The sequence below is a fragment of the Leptonychotes weddellii genome, chromosome 7 (assembly GCF_054177405.1).
Source record: "Leptonychotes weddellii isolate Sample4059 chromosome 7, ASM5417740v2, whole genome shotgun sequence".
Classification (NCBI taxonomy): Eukaryota; Metazoa; Chordata; class Mammalia; order Carnivora; family Phocidae; genus Leptonychotes; species Leptonychotes weddellii.
This window is the reverse complement of record NC_138375.1, coordinates 126075768-126082622: the sequence shown is the minus strand read 5'-3', so window position 1 is coordinate 126082622 and position 6855 is coordinate 126075768.

Sequence of the window (6855 nt, the reverse complement as noted above, 5' to 3'; positions counted from 1 at the left end):
ACACCTCTCAGAGAATGAGGTGTAGCTGGAAGAGTCCCTAGTCTGCTGTTCCAACCGTGACTTCCCCTCTGCCTCAGTGGGATTGGGCACCTTCTCTGTGCATGGTCTTCCCTTGCCATGGTCAGGAAGCTGTATGCTGGGAGCTTGTGCAGAGGAAGTCCGCAAGTTTTTGTGTTACTGGAAGAAACTAGGGCATTTCATTGCACAGCTGCCCTTCCCTCTGAGACAGTAGCTGTGCTCACAAAGCCATTGCCACCATTCACAGCTGGCTCCCATCATGCATTGACCTTTTGCAACAGCCCCCCCGACAGATGCTCTTCTCACTGCTTGAAATAGCTTATTTTCTTCTCTCTTTACAGCTTCCGGAAGGTCTGGGCTGCAGGTTCCAAACTTACCTCTCAGTCTTGAGGAATTATCAATTACCTTGTTACTTCTTAAATTGCTGATCGTGGCTGACCTAAAATCCCCTCTTTCCCTTTACTAGAAGTCTCTTAGAAGTATATCCATTAAACACCAAATTATTCTTTTGGAGACTCACCTCTCCCTGGGGCAACTTCCAATTCTAATCAACCAATCCCTTTCCCCAGGGCTACCAGGAGATTTATTCTGAGAATTTTGGAAAGGACCGAATTGATCTGAAATACATTTGGAAGCTACGAAGGGCAGAACTTAGTGACTGATGGGATGTGAGTAATGGAAGGCTGCAAGGAGTTAGGGCAGCCTCCTGGATTCTGGTATACACCAGCGGTAGAAGACAGATGATAGAAATTCAAGAAGATAGGGAGCTAGCTGGTCAACAGGCTTTGGTAACCCCCAAGATTATGTTTCAAAAGTCATGACATCCGTCCAGCTTCAAAAGGGGAGGGTAAAAGTAGAGAGAAATTTGAACAGGACATGTGCGAAAGAAACAAAATGCAGGCAGTCAAGAAAGATGACCCTGGCTTGGATCAGTCCTATCAGTGGGTGCCACCCTAGACCCATGCCAGAACTTTCACTCAGGTGATAATAACCAGGAGTCTAGGCCAGAAGAGTCTTCTCATGTTGATGTAAAACTATTACTTGATGATAGGTGCATGGCAACTCTTTAAGAGCTGAAGTAGCAGATAGAATGGAAATGAGAAAGTGGGAGGTAGAATTTAGGGGTATGTGATCTGAGAATGAGAGTGAAGTTTAATGTTTCAGAGCTGGAGAGCTCTGGACCGTTTAAAGACTGGCCTGGAGGTAAAAGACATTGGAAATATAGGACATCGAGGAATTGTGTATCTAATGCATTAGGGCATTCTCATGGGGTTTGTATTAAAAAGAAATAGCCAAGAACTATGAATAAAGCAAGTGATTCAAAATCCCTCTTATGATGGTAACTAGGGTTAGGGGAGTACAGTAAATTATGGGGAAGATAAAAAGAATATGACATTCCACCCCAGCCCTGTCTAATAGAAATGTCTGCAGTGATGGAAATGCTCTATGTCTGCACGAATCAAATAATAGCCAGCGGACACACTTGCTACTGAGCCCTGGAATAGGACTAGTTTAATGGAGGCACTGAATTTTTAATGCTATTTAATTTAATTTTAATTAAGTTCAATTTACATAACCACATTAGGCTAATGGCTACCATTGGACATTGCAGTTCCACAGATTTGGAAGAACAATGGACTAAAACCATAAGGGCAAGGTAGTATATTGCCAATCTTACCACCAAACTGAGCACAGAATACAAGTGAACCCACAGTGTCCTCTACTTGTCTTTCCAGGCATCTTACTATCTACCCTACTCCTTCAAGGGTACAATGACGTGGAGACCAAAAGAGTAAGTCATGTTTAGGGAGCAGAGAGTAATATATTGTGGATAATTATAAGCTCTTGTTAACTAGGTACTCCTGATAAATATGTGTTGTTGTAGTCTTTATATACGCTATTTTTTTTTTCTGCCAGAATGTCTCTTAAGCTTCTTTATCTACAGCAGCAATTCCCAAAGTTTGGTCCACGAACATGAGGTGTGGGAGGAGTCCCAGGAGCCTTTAAGGAGGTCCAGGAGATCAAGACCATTTCCAGAATATACTGTGACTGCTTGCCTTTCTTCGCTGTGCTAACATGTGCAATGATATTACAAAAGATTTTATAAAATGATACATACACTTGGCACCAATCACAGCGATGGCAACAAAGTATACAAGTGATTACTGTATTTTTCATTGCCAGCACTTGAAGTTGGGGGGAGAAGAATTTTACTTAGGAATATCTTTAAAAAAGCAGTAAGATTCTTATTTTTATTAAATCATGACTCCTCTTTACTCAACTTTTAAACATTCTGTGTGGCAAAAGTACACGTAAAGCATTTATTCTGGACACTGAAATACAATGGTTATCCCCCAAACGTTGTGCAGTTGTTTGAGTTTTGAGAGGAACCCACCGTATTTTTTAATGAAAATGCATTTGAAAGAATAAAAGAAACCTAAGATTATTCAGAATCAGGTATTTGGCAGACCTCTGGAAAATGAACAAAGTGAGTTTATCATTTCAAGGAAAAGAATGGATAGTATATGTTACCAATGATAAAATTTGAAATTTGGCATCACGGTTGGAATTCTGAAAAATTTTTATTCGCCACTTAGGCTTGGCCATTTCTCAGTGCTTAAAAGACAGTTCTGATAATGATTGGGATATTTTTATACTGCAAATGAAAGGTGTCAAAAATGGAAAGTTCTGCATAAGTCTATGAATGAATATTTTTCAAATGGCCAGTGCACAGTGGTTCATGTAAAATATGAAAGTGCAAAACAGGCCAGTGCCTTTTAATGAAACAGTAAGAATAATTCATTGATACTGGTTTTGGATTGCACATTACAACTAACCTGTATGAGTTTACCACTTGTCAAGTGTTAGTGTAATATCAAAGAATGATATGCTCAATTATCTGATAAGGCTATTAAAATTATCTTCCCTTGTTCAATATATGCACTTGTGATGCAGACATTTCTTTACATACTTCATTCAAAACAACGTTCTGCAAAAGACTTAATGTAGAACTGATATGAGAAACCAACATCATTCCTTTAAATCAGACATGAGATTTGCAAAATTGTAAAACAATGATATTCTGACTTTTTGGGGAAAATGTGGCTATTTCCTATAAAAATATATTTTATGTGAACATCTAATGGGTTTTTATGGTTATTTGTAAATCAATTTAAAATATTTTATAAATTTTTTTTTAAAAAAGATTCTATTTGTTTGAGAGAGAGAGACTGAGAGAGAGAGAGCACAAGCAGGGCAGAGGGAGAGGGACAAGCACACTCCCAGCTGAGCAGGGAACCTGACCCAGGGCTCGATCCCAGGACCCTGGGATCAAGACCTGAGCTCTAGGCAGACACGTAACCGACTGCGCCACCCAGGCACCCCTATAAATTTCTTTTTCAAATTATAGTATGAAAATACTCAGAGATAAAACTCAGATAAACAAAACCTCTTTGGGATCCTCACTTACTTTTAAGAACATAAAGGGTCTGGAGATAAAAGTTTGAGAACCGCTGGTCTAGAAAAGTCTCATTGATTCTTCCAGAACGTGGCTCAAGCCTCAGTCTTAAAAAACCTTTTCTCCATCTCCCCGGCCACTCGCTCCCTCCCTGTTCTGCGTTTGTATAGTATTTGTATAATCCATGCATATAATCCATGCCAGTACATGTGTGTATTTTGTGTGCAAAAGAGACAAAGATGGACAAACTCATATACAGGTAGAATCAAGCAATAACCTTTTGTATAAGGGGCAGACAATGGTACCTTCATGGACAAAGACAAAGGTGCCAGTGGAGAGGGAAAATAAAAATTAAAAGAAAAATGCAGGACAATGAAGCAAGAGCATTTGCTTGATTTTTAAAAATACAGTTTGTGAAAAAAGAGTTAAAGTAGAAGAATTCATCTTAGAAAGCAGCAACTGTGTTTTTCTATCTATATTGAGAGAGGTTAGAAGTGAGAAACACTTCGTATTGGTGAAATGACAACTAAGGACGATGAGAGAGACCATGTTAAATGGCCTCATCCTTTAAAAAAAAAAAGAAAGAAAGAAAACTCCACCATCTACTAAAAGAAAAAAAAGGGAGGGGAACTTGGAATCATGACCATGAGACCATCCTGGCTAGGAAACCAACAGAGATGAAATAAAAGATTTGCAGCATGTCGAAGGGAGCGTGGCCATGGTTAGTGAGTTCAGATGTTTGTTAGAACCTCCCTGACCTTGCCCTTGACTTTCTCTTACAGAGCAGGGCAGAGAAAGCTACTGAGAGCCAAAGTCAAGTTAAGAACCAAAGTCAAGTTAAGAACCAACAGAGACAAAGCCATGGAAAAGGGAGCCAGTGAGCCCCCTGGACCGGCACGGAACTCTGCTACGAAGAAGTTTTACAGAGGGGTTGGTTTGTTGGCTTTACTTGGCACATTTGGCTGTACTTTTATGTTTTGTTTTATTTTCCATTTGGCTGTACATTAAGCATAAAGCAAATGATATGAATAACTTACTCTGGCAAATAATTGGTGTGTATTATAATTTTTGATGTCTGGCTAATGTCTAATTTAATTAAGAATAATGAGCAACTTTACTAATTATGACTCTAATTATAATGCTTTTATGGGGATAAGGAGTCCTCGGGGTAAAACAAACCCTATGCCTTAGTTCTAAGAAAATGGTATTTGTGGCTGGCATGTTGTGGAATCTCTTTGATTAGCAATCACCCTTACGTGGCATTGGTGAGGGTCCAGCAGTTCATGTAAATAAGTTATAGTCTTTTATAACAGTTATAAACTGGATCTCCTTAATTAAGTACCATACTGTTTTTGCCTCTTTTGAAAATTAACCAGTGTTTTTTGTTTCAGTCTTGTGACCCAAAAAAAGGAGTTAACATACAAGTTTGTGTATTTCCACCGAGAGACTTTTGATTCTTCTTCCAGTTAGCTCTTATATCCTCCAGTGAGTGTTCCTTGATTTCCCAAGGCTAGCCAGATACCTTTCTACTGGGATCCCATAACTATGTCAACTTCCCTCTTGGAATATATCATTTGGTATTATATCACTCATTTGGTGAATGAGTGCTTACTCATTCACTTGTCTGCATCTCTCAGACAAAAAAAATCCTAAAGGAGAAGATATATATTTTATTTATTATATCATCCTCAGAGCCAGACACAATGCCAGGGAAATACTATATAATTTGTAAATATTTGTGATCAAATTGAACACCCACAAAAAAATAAGAAAGTGCTAAAACAAGTCACAATAGCTTTAACCTAAGGTGGTCTTTCCAAGCTAAATAAAGGGCAAGGTGATGTACAGGGACAGGTTTCAATACTTATATTTGCATATGCAAGCCTTGTAGCTCTTTAGTGTGGACGCAGGAGGCTCTGAAGGAAGGATTACACAGACAACTAGTCTATCCATGTTCCTTTATTATTTAAGCATTTGGGGTCACATGTTATCTAACATATAGTCACATTTTTTGCTGAAATACTTGAAGTATTTTGTGTCACCTTCATCCTAATTGGGGATATTCTACTAGCCAGAGAATCTCTAAAACCATAATGAATTGTCATGCACCTCTCTGGATATATATTTAAATTAGAAAAAATATTCACCTAATTCAGTTAACACTTATTTTATTTTTTTAAAGATTATTTATTTATTTATTTATTTATTTTAGAGAGCGAGAGAGAGAGCATGAGGGGGAGGGGCAGGAGAGGGAGAGAAAATCTAAAGCAGACTCCACGCTGAGTGCGGAGCCTGACGCGGGGCTCAGTCTCATGATCCTGAGATCACGAACTGAGTCAAAACCAAGAGTTGGTCGCTTAACTGACTGTGTCACCCAGGTGCCCCTCAAATATTTATAGGTAATTTTAAATGATGCTTTTGAATATGCATTACATGCAGTTAGCACATTACTCAAAGATTACAGAAGAATATGCATAATAGAGGAAGTCTTCTTCCCTTCCACATTGTCCAGCCTCATAGCTTGATATGCTCAAGGCAAATACTGTTGAAGATTTTATAGATCATGTGTAAAATGGGAAATTAAGTTAGGTAGAATATATTTTTTAAATAAGTTCTCTCCTGACCCTTCCTGTTGGCTTACTTTCTTTTGTTAGTTGATCCTGTAATATCAGATAATTTCTCTTACACTATGTATTGTATCTACAACTTAGTATACAATATCTGTCTTTTCTCCTGGACCATAATTTTCATAAAGGAAGGTAAAAAATGTGCATCTTATTTCCAGGTGGGCTCTTACCCTTACACTGCCTTGCCCAAGTCTGATATGTAATGAAGTCTGGGTGAATGAATGGGAAGTAAATAAGTGTGGGTCAATCTATAAGACCAATCCAAAGAGAGAGAGAGAGAGAGAGAGAGAGAGAGAGAAACAGTAGTCAGTCTTTCAAAAAGAATAAAATTCAAGGAATTGTTTGCATAGTGATAGAGTTGCTGGTGAATCATTCCGGGATAATGAGGCAAACCCAAGATTAATAACAGCTGGAAGCATGACTAGTCTGGGAGCAGACAGCACAGAGGGAAGAGGTAGTGATACCAGATCCAAAAGTTGGGCTGCGTAAGGGGAGCTAGGACCATGGCCATCAGTGGTTGGGGTGCAGTGGGGGGCGGAGGGGTGGGCCTGTTCTGCAGGAGCTAAGGAGATGAAGCCCCTGCCAAAGATGTTGCCACAGTGTCTAACCCGAATATTATGCAGCCATCAAAAAAACCGAAATCTTGCCATTTGCAACGACGTGGATGGAATTAGAGGGTGTTCTGCTGAGCGAAGTAAGTCAATCAGAGAAAGACATGTAGCATATGACCTCACTGATACGAGGAATTCTTAA